This window comes from Pongo abelii, chromosome 10 (assembly GCF_028885655.2).
Source record: "Pongo abelii isolate AG06213 chromosome 10, NHGRI_mPonAbe1-v2.0_pri, whole genome shotgun sequence".
Classification (NCBI taxonomy): Eukaryota; Metazoa; Chordata; class Mammalia; order Primates; family Hominidae; genus Pongo; species Pongo abelii.
This window is the reverse complement of record NC_071995.2, coordinates 69270561-69294868: the sequence shown is the minus strand read 5'-3', so window position 1 is coordinate 69294868 and position 24308 is coordinate 69270561. Positions and strand designations below refer to the sequence as shown.

General features: G+C 36.4%; 1 protein-coding gene across 8 annotated transcripts in view; it reads left to right on the top strand.

Moving 5' to 3' along the window:
• The window catches only part of TSPAN8 (tetraspanin 8), a 293681-nt gene that overhangs the window by 155448 nt on the left and 113925 nt on the right, over positions 1-24308 (top strand). For 6 of the 8 annotated variants that reach the window (XM_054526571.2, XM_054526566.2, XM_054526562.2 and 3 more), the window contains 2 exons: positions 20440-20593; positions 21584-21629. The exons of 1 other annotated variant lie outside the window; for it this stretch is intronic. The gene's annotated coding sequence lies outside the window, so the exon portion shown is untranslated. Of the gene's footprint in view, positions 1-20439; positions 20594-21399; positions 21630-24308 lie in introns of those variants that run through there. One more of the 8 variants, XM_054526572.1, reaches the window with a different exon arrangement.

Genomic DNA, 24308 nt, shown 5'->3' with positions numbered 1-24308 from the left:
TATAAATCATTATGGGTAGCATGGACATTTCAACAATATTAAATCTTTCAATCTATTAACACAAGATGTCTTTCTATTTGGGTTAAGTTCCTTTTCTTCATCAAAGTTTTGAAGTTTTTGGTATATGAGTCTTTTGCCCCTTGTTTAAGTTTATTCCTAGTATTTTATTATTTTAGGTGCCATGGTAAATGAGATTGTTTTCCCAATTTTCTTTTCAGATCATTTGTTGTAGGTGTGTAATTACACAACTGATTTTTGTATGTTGAATTTGTGTCCTGTAACTTTCTGGAATTCATTTATTAGTTTTAATAGTTTTTAAATGTAGTCTTTAAGGTTTTCTATTTATAAGATTGCTATGGTCTGAATGTGTTCTCCCAAAATTCATATATTGAAATCTTAACTTCCGAGGTGATGGTATTAAGAGGTAGGGCCTTTGTGAGGGGATAAAATCATAAAGATGAAGCCTTTAAGAATGGGATTAGTGCCCTTATAAAAGAGGCCTGAGGAAGCTTGTTTGCCCTTCCATCATGTGAGGACAGAGAAGCTGCCATACATGAGAAGGCAGGACTTCACTAGACACTGACTTTGCTGGCACGTTAATCTTATACTTTCCAGTCTTCAGGACTGTGAGAAACAAATTTCTGCTCCCTATAAACTACTCAGCTTCTGGTGTTTTGTTATAGCAGCTCAAAGAGACTAAGACAAAAATTATGCTATCTGCAAACAGGAAAAATTTTACTTCTCACATTCTGGTTTGGATGCCTTCTCTTTTCCTTGCTTAATAGCTCTGGTTATAATTTTCAGTACTATGGTGAATAGAAGTGATGAGAGTGGACATTCTTGCCTTGTTCCTGGTCTTAGATTAAGAAGATTTGTTTTTTAACATCAAGTAAGATGTTTGCTGTGGGCTTTTCATATATGGACTTTATTATGTTTGGGTAATTTCCTTTTATTCCTAGCTTATTGAGAGTTTTTATTACGAAAGGAGTTTGAATAATTTTGTCAAATGCTTTTTCTGCATTTATTTTGACAATTGTGTGATTTAAAATTTTTTTGTTACTATAGGGTGTCACATTAATTGATTTGCATATGTTGACCCAACCTTGACCCCCAGGGATAAACCCCACTTAGTTATGATGTATGATCATCTTAATGTGCTGTTGGATTCACTTTGCAAGTATTTCGTTGAGGATTTTTGTATCAATTTTAATTATGGATATTGGCTTTAAATTTTTTTGTGCTTGTGGTGTTTTTGTCTGGCTTTGGTATCAGGATAATGCTGGCTTCATAAAGTAAGTTTGGAAGTCCTCTCTTTCAATTTTTTGAGTGTTTGGTAGAATTCAGTAGTGAAGCTGTCTGGTTATCGGCTCTCTTTGTTGGGAGATTTTTGATTACTGATTCAGTCTTTGTGCTAATTATAGATCTGTTCATACTTTCTATTTCTTCATGATGTAAAGTTTGTAAGATTTATGTTTCTTTTTTTTTTTTTTTGAAATGGAGTCTTACTCTGTCAACCAGGCTGGAGTGCAGTGGCGTGATCACGACTCACCGCAACCTCCGCCTCCCGGATTCAAGCGATTCTCCTGCCTCAGCCTCCTGAGTAGTTGGGACTACAGGTGTGAGCCACCATGCCCAGCTAATTTTTGTATTTTTAGTAGAGTTGGGGTTTTACCATGTTGGCCAGGATGGTCTCCAACACCTGAACTCGTGATCCACTTGCCTCAGCCTCCCAAAGTGCTGGGATTACAGGTGTGAGCCACCGTGCTTGGCCAGGATTTATGTTTCTAAGAATTTATCCATTTCTTCCAGGTTTTCCAATTGGTTGGTGTATAATTGTTGGTAGCAGTCTCTTATGATCCTTTTTATTTCTATGGCATCAGTTGTAATGTACCTTCTTTTATCTGATTTTATTTATTTGAGTCTTCTTTCTATTTTTCCTAGTCTAGCTATGTGTTTGTCAATTTTATTTATTTGTTCAAAAAACCCAACTTTTAGTTTCATTTTTTAATTCACTATTTTCCTTATTTCTGGTTTAATCTTAATTATTTCCTTTCTTCTGCTAAATTTAGGCTTAGTTTGTGCTTTTTTTTCTAGTTCATTGAGGTATAAAATTGAGTTATTTGAGATCTTTCCTTTTTAAATTGTGTATATTTATTTTTATGAACTTCCCTTTCATTAATTTTTTTTGCTGTATAGGGTTTGGTATGTTGTGTTTTTATTTTTGTTTATCTCGAGGTATATTCTATTTTTTGTCTTTGACCAAATGGTTGTTCAAGAGTGTGTTATTTAATTTCCAAATATTTGTACTTTTTCTAGTGTTCCTTTTGCTATTGATGTTTCATGTCATTCCATTGTGGTCAGAAATTCAGTCTTCTTAAATTTGTTAAGAATTGTTTTGGGACTTAACATGTGATCTATCCTGGAGAAAGAGCCATGTGTCCTTAGAAAGAATGCTTGTTGGGTGAAATATTCTGTGTATATTTGTTCCATTTGGTCTATAGTGTTATTCAAGTCTTTTGATCTTCTGTCTGGATTATTCAACTATTAACAAAACTGGACTGTTGAAGTCTCCTACTATGATTGTATTGCTTCTATTTCTCTTTTCAGTTGTATCAGTGTTTGCTTTTATATGTTTAAGTGCTCTGATGTTCAGTGCATATATATTTGTTATAGTTTCTTGGTGAATTGATCCTTTTATTATTATATAATGGCCTTCATTGTCTTGTAAGCATTTTTGAATTAAAGTCTATTTTGTCTGAAAAGTATAGCCACTTCTGCTCTCCTTTGGTTACTATTTTTATGGGATATCTTTTTTGATTCCTTCGTTTTCAGCCTATGTGTGTTCTTAAAGCTAAAGTGAATTTCTTATGGACTACATAGAGTAAGATTTCTTTTTTATTCATTCAACCACATTGAACTGAGGAAATTAATTAATTTACATTTAAAATAACTTCATTGAAAAAAATTACTATAACCATTTGCTAGATCTTTTGTTAGTTTTGTAGTTCTTTTGTCTGATTTCTCCCTCTTGCCATTTTCATTTGTTTTTTGTTGATTGTTTGTAGTAATATGCTTTGATTCCTTTCTTTTTTGAAAGAAACTTTCGTAGATTTTTTTTTCTGTGGTTACCATGAGGCTTACATAAATTGTCTCATAGTTATAACAGTCTGTTTTCAGCCGACAACAACTTAAGTTCAATTACTTACAAAAACTCCATACTTTAACTTCTCCCTTTCCAATTTATGTTATTGATGTCACAGTTTACCTCTATTCATATTGTATATCTTTAACATTTTTTATTTATAGTTATTATGATACAATATTAGATACATGCTTTGATCTTTGTCTACAGTTCTTGGCTCATGGCTTTTAAAACTCTTGCAATTTCCTGAGCATCTTTTGTTATAATATTTGGGTTTTTTCCTTGGCTTCTGATATAGCTCCAGAGTGATAAAGGTAAAAGAGGCGTTTTTGTTATTTATAACAAGCCCTGTCAACCACAACTGAGTTTATGTTAATTGGGTGGATTTTAGCAAGCCCTTAGACGAGTGTTAGTTATCAGATAAACCAATGTGATTAGAGACTAGGAACTTTATCTCTACTCCAACCTCTGAAAATGGAAGAGGGACTAGAGATTGACTTAATCACCAATGGCCAATGATTTAATCAATCATGACTACAAATTGAAGCCTCCATAATAACCCAAAAGGATAGGGTTCCGAGAGCTTCCAGGTTGGTGAACAAGAGCATATTATGTGCCAGCAAGGTGGCATGCCCCAAAACTCCATGGGAACAGAAACTCCTGTGCTTGAGATCCTTCTGGACTTCACCCTATGTATTTCTTCATCTGGATGTTCATTTGTATTATTTAATATATCTTTTGTAATAAACTAGTAATCCAGTAAATAAACTATTTTCCTGAGTTTTGTGAGCTGTTTTAGCAAATGATCAAGCCTGAGGAGGGGGGTCATGGGAACCTCTGATTTGTAGTCAAGTCAGATACAAGTATTCAGTTACCTGGAGAAACAGCCTTGTGATCTGCATCTGAAGTGGGAAGGGAATGGGTAGTCTTGTGGGACTGAGCCCTTAGCCTATGGGATCTGTGCTAACTCCAGGCAGTTAGTGTCAGAATTACTTGGTGTGGGAAACCTACATCTGGTGTCAAAAGTGTCCTGTGTGAACAGTAAAGTAGAATAGAGAGAAAATAGGAATTCTCCTCTTCTATTATTACTATTTTTGTCTTTTAACTCTACTAGAATTAAAAGTGACTTACCCACCACCATTAGAGTAACATAGTGTTCTGTATTTGTCTATATATTTACCTTTACCAGTGAATTTTATACTTTCATATGTTTTTGTGTTGTTGTTTACCATCCTTTTGTTTCAAATATAAGAACTCCTTTGAGCACTTCTTGTAAGGCAGATTTAGCAATAATGACCCTCCTTAGCTTTTGGTTGCCTGGGAACGGGTTTATCTCTCCTTTATTATTGAAAAACAGTTTTGCTAGGTATAGTATTCTTGGTTAACAGTTGCAGCGTTTTTCTGTTTTCTTCTTTCAGCACTTGGAATATATAATCTCACTTTCTTATGGCTTTCAAGGTTTCTGATGAAAATCTGATATTCTTATGGAGGTTCCCTTGTATGGGACAAGTTGCTTTTCTTGTGCTACTTTCAAAATTCTCTCTTTGTTTTTTGACAATTTGATGATAACATGTCTTAATATGGATTTCTTTATGTTTGTCTTATTTGGTGTCTCTTTGGCCTCTTGGATATGGAAGTCCATTTTCTTCCCCAGATTTTGGAATTTGTCAGTCATTATTTCTTTGAGTGAGCTCTCTTTTTCTTTCTTGCTCTCTCTCTACTTCTTGGACCGCATAATGTATATATTAAACTGCTTGATGGTGTCCCATAAGTTCCTTACATTTTATTCACTCTTTTTTAGTCCTTTTTCTTTTTGCTCCTCTGACCAAATTATTTTCGATAATCTGTCTTCAGATTTACTGATCCTTTCATCTGTTTGATGTAGTCTGCTGTTGAATCCCTCTAGTGCATTTTTTCTGTTCAATTTTTGTCCTTTTTAGCTCCATAACTTCTGTTTGGTATTTTTTGTATTTTCTATCCCTTTGTTAAAATTCTTACTTTTTTCATGCATTGTTTTCTTGACCTCAGTGAGCATTTTTTATGACAGCATTTTTATGTTGAATTCTCTGTGAGTTAATAACTCCAATTCATTAAAGCTGGTTTCTAGAAATTTATCTTTTGCTTTGTTTGGAACATCTTTGCCTGGTTATTCTTCTTCCTCCTCCTCCTCCTCCTCCTCCTCTTACTCTTCCTCCTCCTCCTCCTCCTTTTCCTCTTCTTCTTCTTCTTCTTCTGTTTTTGGATTATCTGTGTTGTCTGTGCATTAGGCAAAACAAGCACCTCTCTGAGTCTTCATGATCTGGCCTCATACAGGAGAAGATGCCCACCAGTCATCTTGGCCAGAGATTCTGGGGGCTTATACAAACTTTTTACCTCCCCAGAAGGAAATAGACAGGTGAGAATTTTGTCCACTAGTGTACTCCTGAGCTAGGGGAAAAGGACTATGGCATTTACAGTCTAAACCACCATCTCTGTTCTCCCCTGGGTAGCTAGACTGACCAGACTTATCAGAGCTCCAAGACTTGCAAGTTAGATGACAGTTCTTTGAGTAGCCTTGGATAAACTGGAAAGTTAGAACCATGGATCAGCTCTCCCCAGAGGGAAGCTGAGACGTGGGGTATTTTTGTCTACTTGCCCTGTGCTTAGCAGGGAGGAGGGTCTATAGTGTTTACCAGCCTAAGCTGCCATTTCTATTTCCCCGGGTGGCTAGACAGTGCCAGACCAATCAGAGCTTCAAGGCTGGCAAGATAGAAGCTAGTCATCTGCAGAAACCCTCCAGAAAAGTTGGAGTGCTGGATATGTAAACCAACTACTCCTTCCCTTGGATGAAACTAAGATCTAGGAGTCTCTTTCTGATCACAGAGCTTTGTACCAGGGCAAGGCAGGGACTCTGATAAGAAAATGTCCCCAATCTCTCTACTGGCTTTAGGGAGTCTGGTTTCACATTTTCCCAGGGTGCAGGAACCTTTCAATTAGTTCTGGATTTCTCATAAAGATAGTTTGTACTTGAATTGTTACTGAATCAATGTGTTTGTGGAGAAAGAGTGAGCTAGGGCTTTCTGTTGTGCCATCTGGTTGTTGTCACCCCACTATTAGTATTTTTGTTTTGTTTTGTTTTGTTTTACAGGCCATCTAACCTAATTTAGAGGAATCAAGGAAATACAGTTGGAAGAGGAGGTGGAAATGAGAGAATTGAGCCAAGGGATGAGGCTGGAGTGTGTGGAAGAAGGCAGAGTTACAGAGCCTTATGCCATGTTAAGAAATTTGGCTTTTATAAGGATTATGTGACAATCCTTTAATAGTTGTTTAGCAGAAAAGAAAAATGATGGGACTTATTTTAGAAAGACTATTCTAGCTAATATGTGGAGAATGTCTGAAAGGTATAAAGCCTGGAGACAGAGCAAACTGGAGGAGTAACCCAGGTAAGAGTCAATGATGACCTGAATAGACATTGTGTTAGTGAATACATTCCAGAAATATTTAGCAGATAGAAACTATGGTACCTGAAGATGAAATGTGGGCAGCACAAAGGATGGCAGATTACCAAGTTTTTGACTTGGGTAACTGAAGTAGAAGTACTGTTTTCTGAAACAGGAAACAGAGAAGAAAGAGCAACTAGACAGGAAGGTGTCTGAAAGCCATCTTCCTATATTTAAAAGCCAGTTTGCTTGTAATAACATTTTTGGCAATTTGTTATTGCGTAAGACTCGCGAATCCTTTGTCATTTTTATTTTAAGTAAATAATATTGAAATTCTTTTGGCCTTAGCTAAATGGAGATTTGTGATTTTCCCTAGGAGGGAATTTCCAGTCATTTTTAATAACAAAAAATAATATGTTCATTGGGATTCCCCAGACGGATGAGCAAATGTTGGGTCAAATTACAAAATTCTAACAACCCTGAAGTGAGGTTTAAGATTTAGTTGATAATAAAGACAAAGATTTTTAAAATAAAAAGCTATTAGTAATTAGCTCCAAAGAACTCACATAAATAAATGACCTGGAGATGATTTTAAATGTTGGCAGTTCGAATCAACCTTACTATCTTTTACACATAGTGACTCCCAATAATAGGAGATGAGTTTATGGTTAACTCTGATATAGTCTTAAGATTAGGTGAAAGAGAATATATGGATACATGAGATATTAGCCTCTTTCCTGAAGAGAGGGAAGTAAGTGCATAAAGCAAAAATTCTGGGTAATCCTTAAAAGTATGGTTAACAAAATGAAATATAAATGACCTTGGCAAAAGGTCATGGAACACAACACTTTCATTACAGTTACACACTAGTGTCATTTGAACTCACCTACAACTACTAAAGTCTTTGCTAAACAGTAGTTGGAAACATTTCTTGTACTTTATAACTTTCTTAATGGATCATTTGGAAGCTAAATACATTTCTTTTGGGAATATCATGTTCCCAGGTATACTCGACCCTTGAACATAATGTGTGCTTCTGAAACTCGCTATAGTAGTTCTAAACCTCAGTCACATTAAAATATACTCTGTGTGTGTGTGTGTGTGTGTTTGTGTGGTATGTAATCATGTATTCCTGTAGCATACTGATATGATTTAATTATGTGTCCTGAAAACTTCCATATCAAATGATATTCTAATATAACATTCAACTTGTTTTCATACCAAATAGCTTAAAAAAAAAAAAAAAGCAGGCATAGAGTAGCTGGGCACGGTGGCTCATGGCTGTAATGCCAACACTTTGGGAGGCCAAGGTGGGGGGATCATCTGAGGTCAAGAGTTTGAGACCAGCCTGGCCAACATGGCGAAACCCCGTCTCTACTAAAAATACAAAAATACTAACTGAGCATGGTAGCGTGCACCTGAAAATCCGGGCTACTTGGGAGGCTGAGGCGGGAGAATCACTTGAACCTGGGAGGCGGACTTTGTAGTGAGCTGAGATTGTGCCACTGCACTCCAGCCTGGGCAACAGAGTGAGACTCTGTCTCAGAAAAAAAAAAAAAAAAAAGGCATAGCACATGCCAATGGAAATATTTCTCAGAAACAATTATTTGGTCTAGCCTGTCAAAACTAGAAGAGACAGCCCAAATGGCCAGCTGGCTAAACTAATTATGCGTCTTGTACATCCAGTTTGAAGGCTGCTTGGTAAACCAGAAATAGTCTCTAAGACAGAGAATTCATAGTTGTATTTGCTAATCTGATTTTATACTTAAAACATATATTACAATCATGGTCCACATAACAACAATAATGATCAATGATGGACCACATATACAATGGTAGTCCTGTAAGAGTATAATACTGTATTGTATTGTACATTTTCTATATTTAGATATACTTAGATACACAAATAGTTACCATTGTGTTACAATGGCCTACAGTATTCCTTCAGAACAGTAACATGATGTACAACTTTGTATCCTAGGAGCCACAGGCTATATACTATATAGCCTAGGTGTATAGTAGGCTATACTATCTAGGTTTGTACAAATACACTCTATAACGTTTACACAAGGATGAAATAACCTAACAAGGCATTTCTTCAGATGTATCTCCATAATTAAGTGATGTATGACTGTATATGTTGTATTTCACACTTTAAATATGTCATATCTATATCTATACACTCTACACAGCAGATAGTTGTTTTCTGGGCTCTGGGATCTTTGAATGAATGCTCCTAGTTTTCTTTATGTTTAAGTCAAACACAGCAAGAATGGGTTTTCTCAGTTTCTTTGATTCAGCTAAACTCAGTCGGTAATAGGCAATGAGCCATAGGCAAGATATTCTGTATGGTGTAGTGGGATCATCTAACATGGTTCAAAATGAGCTTCTGATTTTCAGAGGAACAAAATTTATACCTAGTTTTCCCCTGGGGTTAAGTCAATTTTCAATAACACCAACACCTCTTTGAGTAAAATGATTGGTTCAATATATTTCAGGGGTGGGAGTGGGGTGAGGTACTGGGAAGGAAACTTATCTCATGTATAATTGGCTCCTGTTAAATTACTTTTCAAAGCAATGCAACTTATTTTAATCCATTTTAAAAGTCTGAAACTTTTTATAACCTCAGGGCTTAGACTGGAAACATCACACTATTCTGGTGACCTTGGGCAGTGATGGAAAACTCATGGTAGAGCCCAATCTTATCAGTTTTGTAACTAGATGTTTATTATTAAAATCCTTACAGTTGTCATGGGGGTTTGAAGTTTCTAAATGTATGTACATCCAGACAACTATCTTCCCAGCCTCCATGTGTATCACTTCATTATACTGTGAACTAAAAATACTGTGGAAAGGGAGCTTTTTGTACATAAAGTAGTTAAGATAGAGAATGGGCATGTTGTTGAGAAATACAAGTTCAAAATGATTGATTGAACATTTAAAAACTTACCAACCAAAGATAGACATGACAATTTTTTAAATGAATACTAACCACACTTCTGAATCCAAAGAGAGAAGGTCTTTGGGGGTATGTGAAGGAGAAAACAAAAAAATTTATTTTCCTATATTTGTATTAACAAAACAAAATTTACAAACACATGAAATTTAATTTTGGCCTCACCTTGCTTTGTACATCTCTCTTCTGCTGTCTAGTTCCAATCCTTCATAATTTTGTTACCCTAAGAAGTGCTTCACTGCAATGTGCTATTAATATTTGATTCCCATGGCCCCAGTGGCCCCATATACCATGGTTACCTGCCTCCCTTAATCCAGTCAAAACTCCCAATGCTGAGTGCAATTCACCTTATCCATCGTTAAAAGGAAAGCAATTGGGCTAAACAAGTTACACTAATATGCAGTTATCAAATAGTCACATAACCTTCACAATAGTGTTTACATTTTAGAAAGAAGATGCTTTCCTAATCTAAGTGAATCTATGATTAATGTCATCCTTATGAAGAAAACAGAGTTAGCTGCCCTAGGCTACTGTTATTTTCCAAAGTTTTAAATTTTTTTTTATCTTTACACTATAAAGTATTTAAGAGCCCCAGCTTTTTCTGGTAATCGCTCCCAAGCAATAGGAAAGGGGGAGTCTGGTTCAGAAGGTAGCAGGGGATATTCATTCATATTTATGTGGGGTTTATATGGTAGGTATTTGTAAGTGTTAAAATTGCCTCATTGTAACAGGGTAGAGAAAAAAGCTGTTTACCAATTCAGAAACCCCTAGAAAGAGATTTAAGTTTAATTGAACTTTTACACAGGTTGTTTATATACTACAGCAGGCTTATAAAACAGTAAAGTATGATACATATGGAAGAAGCACATAAATAAAAGCTGGCTTTTTGAAATTTTTTGTGATTCATCTGTCATGTATCAATGAGAGAAGATGCTATGATTCTCTCTTCATTTTGCCTATTTTCCTACTCTTTTGTAAGCTGAATCACATATTGTCTCATCATTTAGATACTTTGAATGACCCAGATGCAATGTCAGATCATATTACAAGATCACAAAGTCAGTAAAATATTACCTTAAAATCAAAGGATGAGATAACAGAAATAGAATACCTGACATTGACTTCAGTTTACTGTAGATAAATTCTCTTTGTGAATGGTAGCAGTAAAGCAAACTCAACATTGTGTATATAAACTGGGCTCCAGAAATAAAGACTGGAAATTGAGAGATATGATAGCTGCTTATAGAAGAACTGGCTAGATAGCATGTTTCTCTCTATAAAATTTCCTACAGTAAATAGGTTTTTCTTTGCATAGAAGAGACTTTGCATACAGTAGTACCTAGTACATTCTGATAATGATAATGGGAAAATAATAAAGTTTAATTTCATTTTAAAAGGCATTCAGGGGTGTTTAAGATTGCTAACAATATTTTTTCTAAGATAACGAATAACAAGCAATTTTCAAAAACCAACTAGAATGCATATATATAGAGTTTCCTATATATTAGCTTCATTATAGGCTGTGCCATAAATTAAATATCTTCTACCAAAAGTACTTTTCTTCTGACTACTTTGGGACCTGAAAATCCACGGTTAAAGATTTCTGATTTGAGGTTAAGCCTTTTGGTTATGGCTGTGGTCTTCTTTCAAAGGCTAAATGCATCTGAGTGAGAATATTTATAACAGGTATGGCTTTAAGGATCACATCTAATTTGATTTATTAAGTAAGTCCACAGAAAACATTAAACACCTACTGTGTGTCAGGTACATCATTAGTACTGAAAATAGAAAAGTGAACAAGGTAAGGTTCCTGCCCTCAAGATGCTTACAGACTTTTAATCTTAGCTTTAGCTGTGTTAGGCTCATGTAGTTCCAGCTACCATAGGTATGCACTTTCTTTGATGGCCTATCAGCCTCTTTAAACATATCTTTTTCTCTTAAAAATTTGCCATACTTCCACCTTTCTCAATTCCATCTGTGGTACCATAACTTTCTCAGGTAATGGATTTTTCCTGACAATCTAACACCACATTAATCTTCCCCTTCTCAAAAGAGAAATTCAAAGCCACACAGGTAAGCATTCAATTGCTCTCTAATTATTTGATGTGTGATAAATTTTCTTCTCAGCTATATAATACAATTATTAAAGACAAAGATAACTTTTGGCCTCTTTTATCACTTCTAGACTGGAGATTCTTCAAGTATAGACCCATAACAAACCCCTCAGGTGAATCTGATTAAAGTTTAAGAATCACTGCTCTAGACCATTGTGTCTCAAATTTCAATGTGCTTACAAGTCACTCAAGAATTGTGTTAAAATGAAGATTACAATTTAGTTGGTCTGGGATCCTCTATTCCTGACAAGTGTGCTGATAATGCCAATACTTTGGGGGATAGTCTGAAGACTAAAGAAGGCAATCTTATAGTCCCAAGCACAGTGTTAGGTCAGTGGGGAGATGTTCAATGAATATTTAGTGATTTCAATCAAGAGTATCTCAGTGTGAATTGCTCTATAGAATTTTATACAAGTGTATCCACAATTGAGAGAAAATGATACTAAGAAAGATAAGGAGAGCAATGGAAGATAAAATTTATCTATGTAACAACTTTAAATAAAGCTTAACCAAACTCCCAGTTTAACACATTCTTAAAATCTTATTTTTTAAATTTCTCTTGTATTTTTTTCTAAGTATCTTTGTCAGAAAAAACTGATAAGCTAATCTTATCTTTGAAAAAATATATCTATGAAATTCATTACAATGCTAGATGCTTACTTGACATAGTGTTGTTAAATTGAGTTCTCTTAAGCAAACTCTTAGGTACAGAAAATGGTAACTGTCTCTCTATAATTTTAAAAGCATAGTACTGAAAATTAAAGAATTTCTATAGTTTATGTTTCTGAAAAAAGTTACTGTAAACTAAAAAATGTTGTTCTAACTACTTCCCTCAACAGAATGTAGTAATTAACTGGCAAATGAAGAGAAAAAATATGTACATTCTGAAAGAACCAAATGGTGCAAAAAAGTACATGATTAATCAAAAGCATTTTCAGGGATACCTGCATGAAATAATGAATATCAGTGTACTGGCCCTGACAAGTTCTGTATTAAACTATGACAATAGTTTCTCTGCTGTTTCAATACCGTACTTTCTTAACACAAAACACTGTCATGCCTGGTACATGGTGAACCAACAAAGCAATCAAAAGCAATTAAATGAATGGTTTGTACAAAGTTCCTTTTTATAAACTCCACGCACATTGAAAACAAGTTCAAATAAACCTCAAATAAAACTTAAATTTAATAGTGGATGGGTTTTATATTTCATGAGACTCTTAAGTACAGACACGTAACACCTACAGCATGTTACCCTACATCTGTTTCAAAGTTGGAATAAGTAGTTCCTTAAATGAGGCAGTTTTGCCAAGATACATAACTGTTATAACATGCTTTGAATTTAGGGCAAAAACGAGGCTTTTCTTACAATTTTTTTTAATCATAAAGAGGAGCAAAGGACCAAAATAACATTATTTCCCTTCAGTGACTCAGATTTATGGAAACTTCTCCAATAATTTCACCTCTAACTGTGGTGGAACTTGTTCACAGGGCATGGATGAACATTCAATTCAGGAACCAGTTGTATGATTCAGAGAAAAAAAATAAGTGGACTAATTCCAACCTTAGATCTAACAAGAATTGAATACTTCCCAGAATTTTAAAGCATCTGAAAAATCTTTTTAATGTTATTACTTCTTTTGGTCGTATCTTTTTACTTATTTCTATCCAAGATAGGAAGGGAAAAAAAGGCTGAAGTGTTGTAAGAAAGTTACATGCTGCTGAAGTTTATGTCAGAAGAACCAATGCTTTTTCCCACTTGACTTGTATTCCAATGTCGCATAGTTAATGGCTGATCTTTCAAGGGTGTCAGCATTCCCCTAAACCAAAATAAGCAAACATCTAAGTACTGTGAATTCTCTTTCTCAAAATTATGCTTTATTATCCTGGGATCTCTTGATAGAATAAGAGAATACTGCTAAATTCTAAGAAGTTTTTATATTTATCTGGATATGCAGTAGTATGGAGAAAGGGATCCATTGGATTTACCTCTTTCCGTTTCAATTTCACTCTGCTTAATTCTGAGCAAATCTGAGTTTTCACATGTAAAAAGAGGAGGGGGCAATCACAAGAAATGTTCCTTCTATTCTCCCAGAATCCTTCAATCTACAGCCTCATTCAGAAGCTTAATAAGGCTTAGTCAAGGAAGTTCTGCTACAAGACATTTCCCACACTGACGTTGTCACTTTGTTGGAAATTACTTTGAATGAACACATTGAAGTCCCCTGGGAAAACACAAGTTTTACTGCTATTGTATGTGAGAGACAGCTAACTGCTTGTGACCTGAGAATTTTCCACTGTGGCTTTTACAAGTTCTTGTAGCCTTACCCTTACTCCACAACTGTCTTTCCTTATTCCTTCTTGCTCATGACTGTAACCCCCGATTCTTGCTATTTACCCCTTTCAGTAAAATCCAGATTGCTAAAACAATGGCTTTTACTCCACAAGAACAATCCCTCTATTTCTATTTCTGAAACTACCTGGACCTCAGCCAATCCCCCTTCTGCTAAGTCTAGCTGAACTTCAGCCAGCTTCATCCTGCTAAAGCCATGCAAAACTTTCTATCATCCTTCTCCAAGTTAGAATGCTCCTTTGAAGACTTGTTGACCCTTTGGTTGATTTTCTTCCATAGTTTTGCTGTTTAGACTCTATTGTTTAGCTTGGGTCACTTAAAAGAGGAGTGAGTCTTCCGTGGACCAGACCAGTGCCTGGCTCTCTTGGCCTTAAAGTATCTCCCGAGCCTTTATTATTTTTTTCTTTGTTGTTCTTGCTATACACCTATTGGTTTGATTTATTCTACTCATTGAAATTTGCTTGGTATAGCATTAAGGAGAGTTTGTTTTTCAGGTCATTTAAATATGGGTTTAATGTTATAGAGCCAATAGCACCAGCCATTGAAAACTCTGGCAGGATTTTTTCAAGAATATTAGAACTTTAGTGGCCACTTTGAGGAACTTGAGATATGAATAAAATAATCCATTTGTATGGAACCTTTTAAAGATTTCAAATATTCAATGGCCAGTGTTTTTAAGTGGTATGAAGAGGTCTCTTAAAGTAAAAAAAAGAAAAAACAACTCTAAAGGACAGCAAAATTCTAAAATTACTTCTCCTAAGAGCTCCTTAGAAAAAGCTAGTAGAAACAGGGATAATCTAAAATCTAAACTTAAAGTCTTATTTTTCCTCTTCTAACCCATCTTTGCATTGGCTTTCCTCCTAGTCTCCTGTATTTCAACTTTCTCCCTCCCCTGTACCTTCTCTCAACCTCCTTTCTTATCCTCTACTGCCTCTTGCTAAATATAGCCCTCTTACTGGAGAATATCCTTTGTAATATATTTCAATAGAAATGGAAATGGTCAAGATTTTTATAATGTAGCTAAGGACTTTCCAATCCCTCCTAAGGAAAGACAGAATTTAAATGTTGTCTTAGGAATTTATAGTGTAAGATTCCCTGAAAAAATCCAGTTAGGTAAGAAGGGCAAAAATAGATTCATTCCTGATTTCAGAGACAGCTTAATTACCACCTCTCAGAATACTATGTCATCAATAAGAGTGAAGACATGACAACTGCCCTAACCACCTTCTTTATTGATGGTCTTAAACCTGAGGTAACAGGTTTAGTTAGAAAACAAGATAGAATGCAGCCTGCCACATCTCTGAATTACAAGAGCTTGATGAGCACTGTGAAAATACTTTGACTCAGAAAAAAATGTACAGACCAAATTAATAGGTCTTCAGATTAAACTATTAGATAAACCCAATAAACGGAACATCTCTATAGCTAGTCTAGACAAAGACACTGTGAAAAAGGCACATAAGAAAAAGGATGTTGGGAAAACACTTGCTGCACTTTCACTTGCAAGGCAGAATCTTAAAAGATGAGCAAATTTTGTGTGATAGATTGACCCTTTTTGAGTAAGTGGGTCCTCTGGTTTGTCCACAATTGCCCTTAAAACAAAAGGGAGAACTTTTCAAGCAATTGCAAAAAAACCTAGCAAGTTCCTTTTTCAGTTGCTGCCAGGACTGCACAGTCTACCATAAACCTTGCCAACTTTCCATCATTCTTTCCTTGGAGCAACCAAACTTTTCAGTGGTGGGAATCTCAAATATTCCTCTTACTGGTCAACATATTTTTCTGTGTAGTGATTTCACTCTGTAGGATCTGTTGTAGAAAGACCTACTTTGCAAATGGGTGCCACTCTTAAATGTGAGGTAGAGAGCCTTTTTCTGAAAATTCATGGAAGAAAATTATTTGATCTTGGCATAGATTGATTTCCCAGTATCTGAGCTTTTATCTGGGCCAGACTCACTAGAGCCTTCTGTAACTTAAAAAATATCCTTCAAAAGTGCCTATGCTTAGGATTCCCAGTTACCGTAGACCTTTCTTTCTCTTTGCACATGAAAGATATGAAGAAGCTTCTGCGGTTCTAACCTAACAGTACAATAAGTATCAGACATCTGACATTTATAATAACCTCTGACTTTGCTGATGGCAGAAGCCTAGCTCTGTGTGTGTAGTGGCAACAACAGCAGAGTTAAATGAGGCTTCTGCTGACCTAGTCCTAAGATCTCCACCTTAACCTTATGGTCCCTCATATCATTCAGACTTTACTCATAATGAAAACACCCAATGCTTCTTTGCTTCTAGATTAACCTGAGAAATTTTTCTCTTTTCATCCATACATATTTCTATTCATCTCTGTATCCCCTAAAACCCCCAAGCTTTCTCTCTCTCCCATAGGAGAGAGAATCTCATTACTGCCATGTACTTAGGCAACAGTTTTTCTGGCCTTACTCTGATCTCTTTAAAATTCTTTTAGACAACCCAGATTTAGAAGTGTTTATGGATGGAGTCTATTCGAGAACTGAACAAGGAGGCTATCAAGCACATGTAATCAAAACCCATTCAGACTTACTTTGATATTATCCTTCCAAAGAGGCCAAATCTCTGTAAGTTGCTATAATTGTAGCACTTACTTCAGCCTGCCTGTTAGGTAGATATAAGAGAGCAAACGTCTATACAGATAGCAAATATGCTTTTGGGGTGGTTCATGAATCTTGGTATGCTTTGGGAACAATGAGGTTTCTTAACTGCATCTGGTATTCCCATTAAACATGGCAGTCACATAAAAATCCTATTAGATGCCTTGTTTCTTCCAAAGGAATTGGCTATATTAAGGTTGAGTCCATAGTAAAAAGCAGACTCAAGAAACAAAGGCTAATGCTTGAGCAGATTACTATGCAGTACTAAACGAGCTGCTTTAACACTTCCAGGCTGTCCAAGATTCAAAGCCAAAAGTAACTCCTGACTATTGGCATCTGGTCTTGAATTGACTCCAGTATCAAACACTTGGTTCCGAAGAAGTGAATGGAAAAGATAAAATTGTTTTCCCATCTCAGTTAGCTGTGATGGCACCAATATGGTCTCTTGGTTTGCTCAGGATGCTGAAATGGGCCTCCCAAAAGATGTTATATGCACCCGTCATGGAAAGGAAAATTTAAAAACTATAATAAATAAGGGTTGGTGGAGATACTTCAATAGGATTGTAGAGCACATCTTTGGTGCATTTCCCGTCTGTCAAGCCTGCCATTTCGGGGAAATTATAAAGCTGGGACATGGACACAAGCCAAAACTTTAGACCCCCTTTTGAACTTGAATCTGAAAGTGGATTTCATTTCATTACTCACCTTATGTGGTTATGAATGTGTCCTTACTACTATGTCTCTGTTTTCTGTTTGGCTAGAAACCTCTCATTTTCATAAAGAAGCTGCTTTGATAGTAGCAAAGATAGTTTTAGACTTTGTGTTTTCCACTTGGCAATACTCACCAATTTGCTTAGTGATACAGGTTCCAGCTGAAACATGTAAAACTATCTGAGGAACTTTAGCTGCCATAGCTGAAGGCTTTGCCCTTGGCTCTCCTGGCCATTAGGGTCACTCTAACAGGAGTTCATAGACTTATCACCATATGAACTGGTCACTGAATGCCCAATGCATCTAATGATCTCACCTCCTGTTCTTGACTGCACTTTTACAGTCCAATATGGCAAACGATTGTAGGAGGTTAATTCAGTATGCAGAAATTTATAATTAATAGGTCCAAGCAGCTTTTCCCAATGGTAAACTACAGGAATTCCTACATGACCTTCAGCTTTAAGTCTTGGTTTACAGAAAATAACACCAACATAAGACTGTCCTCAAACTTCATTGGAAAGAATGATGTCTACTATTGTTAACCCACAAACATTGCAGTAAAATTCCAGGGAATCAACTCTTGAATCTCTGTCTCCCAGTTAAAAAGACATATCAATTTCCTGGACTTATATGTCAAAGGAGATCTAAAACTGAGACTGCTTTGGAATCCTCCAGAAGATAACATCATGAAGGTGTTAACATTCTCAAAATCTTTGGAATAATCAGCAGGCTACTAGATGTGGATAACCTCTATACAAGACTTTTAGCTCAAGACACATGAACCTTAAGAGTCACAGACCATCATATCTTTCTTTGTCTTTTATCCTATTTTTTAGCCCAAATTTTTATTCTTTAAGTTTCTTTGCATAGTTTCATTCCTCTGGGAAAATCAGGAAGATGGACAAGTATTACACAAACGCATTGATGTCAAGCCTCCATTCATTGTAAACTCAGGGAGAAAATGGGATTTATTTTCTGGCATAATCCCAGATCAGGCAGAGTCTTATCCAGGCATTGTCCAGGGCATTCTGATTATTCTCCTGTTATATTAGTCTGTGTTCATGCTGCTGATAAAGACATACCTGAGACTGGGAAAAAGATGAGGTTTAATGGACTTACAGTTCCACATGGCTGGAGAGGCCTCACAATCATGGCAGAAGACAAGGAGGAGCAAGTCACGTCTTACATGGATGGTGGCAGGCAAAGAGAGTGCTTGTTCAGGGAAACTCCACCTTATAAAATCATCAGATCTCATGAGACTTATTCACTATAGTGAGAACAGCATGGGAAAGACCTGACTTCATGATTCAACTACCACCCACTGGGTTCCTCTGACAACATGTGGGAATTATGGGAGTACAGTTCAAGATGAGATTTGAGTGGGGACACACAGCCAAACCCTATCACCTGTCAGTACTTACCTTGACAATCATTCATTGTATTCTCTGTAACATTTTAATTTTTTTCTGCACCCTCACTTGAGAAATCATTAAAATTCAATTATTTGGCAAAATTTCATGAGAAAGACAGGAAAGGGAGGTATAATTACTTTGAAAAAGCCCTGATAGCTGTCATCACCAATGAACCTGAGACTATACCACTTGAGTGGTATAGTCTTGAGTGAGTGGTATAGTCTTGAGTGAGTGGTATAGTCTTGAGAACAAATCAAGATTTGGTTAAATGACAAATCAAGCTCCCCACTGATCTACAGAAAAGGTGGTGAAAATTTTCCACTGTGGCCTTTGCGTGTCATAGTCTCCTTTGGCTGTTCCCCCATATCCCTCTTGCACATGACCTAATTCCTAATTGTTCATCTTCATTGTTGATAAAATCTAGATTTCCCAAACAATAGTGATAATTCACAAGAACAATCCCTCTATGTCCATCTGAACTTTATGGATGGGGGTGAGAGGGCTGGAACCAGTGCTTGAAGAAGGAAGAAAATTCTCAGAAAATAGGAAATGTCAAGTAGACATGAGAAGCAAGAATTCACAACCACTGACTTTGTGGAGCTTGGGGAAAATATTACAAATAAACTCAGCACAGCTTTGCATAAGGCACTTACCATCCTGGAAAAGCGTATTTGGGACAGAAGCTGTATTAGATAGGACAAATAATATAACAAAGGGACCCTAAATGGCAGTTGCTTACAGAACAAAGAAGTTCTTATGCCTTTCTCATAATAGTGCTGGGTTTAACAATCCAGATTTGGGCATGTCTTTCATCCATGAGGACATTTAGTGATACGTTACCTTGTTGGTTTATTATTCCATACGGCATAGCCAAAGCTGATCATAGATAGCTTTTAAACTGTAAAAAGGGGAAGAAGTTGTCAGAAGCATATGTCCAGTGTCTTAAGGCCCAGACCAAAGGGGCACACATCACTTATGCACCAATCTGTTGGTGAGATGATCAAATAGTCATACCAAGTTGGAAGAAGCTCTGAGACATAGGGACTAGCTACACAGTCATGTATTCAACTCTACATCAACGAGATACATATATATAATATATATATCTGAGATATATATCATATATATCATATATATCTGAGATATATATCATATATATCATATATATCTGAAATATATATATCATATCTCTGATATATATATATCATATATCAGAAAGCTTGTAAGTCTCCTTCTGGGTTTGATTTCCAAAGGCCTGAGCAGTTAAGGGAACAGAGGGGATTTCTCATATAGATAAAATAGCAAGAATGCCAAGCACTGATAGCTGCCTACCTAATATATATTTCCTCTGTCCTTTTGAGGAGAATTCCAATTATACCAGCTAAAACTACTTGCTGGGCACATACTCATCTAGTCCTGGGTGGTCATGTGACACAATCTTGTGTTTAAGCCAATATATGGGAGCTACTTTGAATTTGCAGTTGAGTAGGCTCTTAACAAATGGACAAAAGAGGGCCTGGGGGTAAAGAGAGAGAAAGAGCTCCCTGACCCTACCAGCTTCCTGTCCAAATGTGTGTGTGTGTCTGTGTGTGCATGTGTGTGTGTTTACCTGGACTGGAGATAGAAAAAAGAGGAGGAGGGTGGATGGATAAAAGCATAGATATTGATAAGCCTACAATGGACATTTTCCATTTTACTTCCCCAGGATACTTTCTGTCCTTCACCCCACCTGGTGCCTCAGGAGAGCTGATGCATATAAACTGCGTAAACAATTCTCTGATCCTCCATCTTTCTATTGGGTTTGGCCAGTAGAAGTCACCGGCAAGAGATCTGGAGAACAAGAAGAAAGTCAGGTCAGGGTATGTCTCCCAGGCCTTCACAGCTATGCTCTTCCTCAGAAAGCCACAGCTCCTCTGAGAGGGCACTCTCCACACAGCTCACTTTCTCAGTTCCTGGGCCACTTCCTCCCTTCATTCATTCAGGTTGCGGTGTAGGGTGGTGATGGCTCCCGATCTCATCTCTTGTTGCTTTTCCAAAACTCTTTCTATATTTTCTTTATGAAATTGTCTTAAATTACTCAACTGGAAAGTATCACTTGATTTATTCTAGAATGCTGGCCAGTCTGTTTCTGGAGAGTAGGGCCCTGAGCCTTGCCTCCAGAATTAGAGTCCCAAGTAAAAAGAAGTAGAGACCATCTCAAAGAACGTACCATGCACCAAAGCAGCTCAGTTATATTATGTAGTGATAGGATGAGAAGGACCAAGAAGATAGGAAACAGTGGTGTAATGCAAAGGTTAGAGTATAGAATCTGAACCAGACAGCCTGAGTTGGAATCCCAGCTCTGCCTCTTACCAGCTGGGGCAGATGTTTTACCTCTGTGCCTCACTTCCCTCATCTATTAAGTGGAATTATGATAGTACTTGTCTCATAAGATTACAGTCAAGATTAAATGAAATATACACATAAAGCACAGCAGTTCTTGGGACTTTGTAATTAATTCATAACTCTAACCACCATAATAATTACTATGAAAGACCTAGGATCAGTCAGGTTTCTGGTTTCTTCAGAGAATTTCTGTGTGGACAAATAAAATCAAGGGCATTTGCCCTTGTGATGAAGCGTGTGACTCCATAATTTAATATTCAACGGCTCACAGCTTTTAAGCTTCATCTCTCTCTCCTCCCCTTCTGCCCCACATCTGGACGAGCTGATAAGAAAGCCTTGTGCTTTCAATTTTGGTACCGGCCAAACCACAATCGCCTGCCCTGTAGGAACTCTTGTCCCCCGCCCCACTCCTTATCTATCATAAAAACCAAGGCCAGTTTCCTTTCTTTGCTCTTTAATTTCAGACTTTCTTGAGAGGCCTGCCCTGTTGTCCCCAGATACTTCAATTATGTAAGTAATAAACATTTTTATACTCTTTTGATGTATGTGTGTGGCATCATCAGTATTGGCATCCAAACTGCATGGGTTTGGGTGGGTTATGTCATCTGCTTCTGCAGGTGACACAACAGCCCTCCACTTGAAATGCCTTGTCACTAAAACTGCCTCTCTATCTCTCTACTTCATACCCATCCTGGGACAAAACAAGGACACCTTGGGCTAACTTGGACTTATTCTCCTCTCTGTGGTAGATGGGCATCTCAAAAGTAGAAAATAAGTTGAATCACAGAAAATAAAGTTCCATTTCTTTCCTGTGTTGAATTATAGACTGACATTCATACCCACTCCATCAGATTACCTGATGATTCGGTCATATGCATGATCCATGTGAACAGCCTCCTACTAGTATGGCTTAGTCCAGGAGGCTCACAAACCTTTGTGGATAGACATTAGAATTACTGAAGGAACTTTAAAAATGTTACAGATGCTAGGAGCCTATAAAGTGACAGCTTGCTAGCCACGGACAGACAGATATGGAAAGGGGTAAATTAGGAACGTGTATGTTTAAAAGAAGTACCTCAGTTAATTCTAACAATTAGTTGGGTATAGAACAGATTGACCAGATTAATTTTGTAACACTGGGTTATTTTAATGCCTAGCATATCTTGAATCAGGAACATTTGACCCCAAGTATATACATTCTTTAATAGCCAAATGCTGAAATTTATTAGAATTAGGTCCCCAACTTTCCAGTTTTTTTTATTTTTAGTTCTCTGATATGAGCGAGAATATGTGATGTTTATCTTTCTCTGGCTGACTTCCCAAGAATGTTCTGATCCCATCATTTGCTTTTTGCCCTGTTATGCACATGGGCAGTTAGTACTAAACACACAAATTGATTGGAAATATGTTGAAGAATTAGGTCATCAATACAGAGAAATTTCAGACAGCAGAATAATAGTGACACAGCCGGGGGAAACCATACAGTTTTCTTATGAATTAGCTAAATAGGAAAAAAAAAATCAATAATTAGTCCTTTATCCAATTCATACCGAATATTATTGGTAGAAATGATCAGCACAAAAGACAATGACAACAGTTAAAAGAACACATGGTAACATACGTTTGAGAGGAAAACCTGACTGAAGAATTATGCTGATGCTTGTCTTGAAACATGCAAGTATTGAAAAGGAAAAAATTAGACTTGGGAGAAGTAATCAATACTAAATAAAACTGTGAACAGCTAAATTGGAACATGTTAAAATTTATGATTGCCTTCAAATTGACGGAAAAATCCAATCTTTTTTACTAAGTTTAATATGAATAATTTGACTCAAGACAATTGAATTTGGTACAAATAATGACCATAACAGAAAATTTGTAATTGCAGAAACTATAATCAGTAAAAATTTAATATGAACACTACCAAAAAAATCCCCACATTGAAAACATTTTTATTTAAACCTTATGTGGAAAATAATTGATTCCAATGAAAAGAATTTCAGTAAATTAAGTCAAAATGGAAAAAAAATTAGAAATGTTTTAGTGCCTTGGAATACAAAAACTTTATCAAGAAATTAAAGTAGCTTAATAGAAATTAGAACTAAAAGTATTTTTTAAATGAGTATTTATCCATCTAAGTATAATTCTGATGCAGTGGTTTCTACTCTTAAACCCAGGAGTCAAAAGATTCTCAGGTCAGAACAACCACAGAGCCAAAATGGTTGGGTCAAAACAAATGGCTCAAAACTTCTGCACCCCAGTATCTATCGTGGAGTATCAAGAAAAGGATGATCAGGAAAAATCTGGAATATGAAGTAAAACCAGCAGATTAGGGCAGGTGTATCTGGAAGAAAGAGTATAAAAGACAAACCATCCTTTAAACATTTTCCTGCCACTCCTTGTCTAGATTCTTACTGGGGTAACTGAACCATAATTTCTAAGCCTGGAATTTGCCAGAAACAGTCATCTTTCAAAATGTAAATTTTGCCAAAATGAAAAAGACAGATAATAATAAATATTGGAGAGGGTGTGGAGAAATTAACACTCTCGTACGCTGTTGGTGGGATTGTAAACTGGCACAGCCACTTTTTCACAAATGTTCCTAGTGGCATTATTCCTAATAGCCAAAAATGGGTAAACAAAGTGTAGAATATTATTAGGCAATAAAAATAAATGAAGTACTGATACACGCTAAAGAATGAATGAACTTTGAGAGCATTATGCTAAGTGAAAGAAGCCAGCCACAAGAGGCCACAAGTCATAAGATCTCATTTATATTTAATATCCAGGATAGGCAAATCTATAGAGACAGAAAGTAGACGAGTGATTGCTTAGGGCTACAAGGAGGTAGAGAGGATAGGTGGTAAAATGAGTACAAGGTTTCTCTTGGGGACAATAAAAATGTTCTAAAATTGATCATGGTGATGGTTGCACTCTGTGAATATACTAAAAACCATGGAATTGTACACTTTAATTCAGTGAATTGTATGGTATGTGAATTATATGGCAATAAAGCCTGTATTAAAAACACAAATCTCCACAAAGAAAGTAGTGTTCTAAGGCCTGTGGAAGTCAGTTTGCCTGTTTGAGTGTCAGTCTCTTGTTTTGTGTAATGTTGCTATAATGGGTGATAATAATACCTTCTAAGGGTGCTCTAATAATAAATGAAGTGATGAATGTGAGAATGCT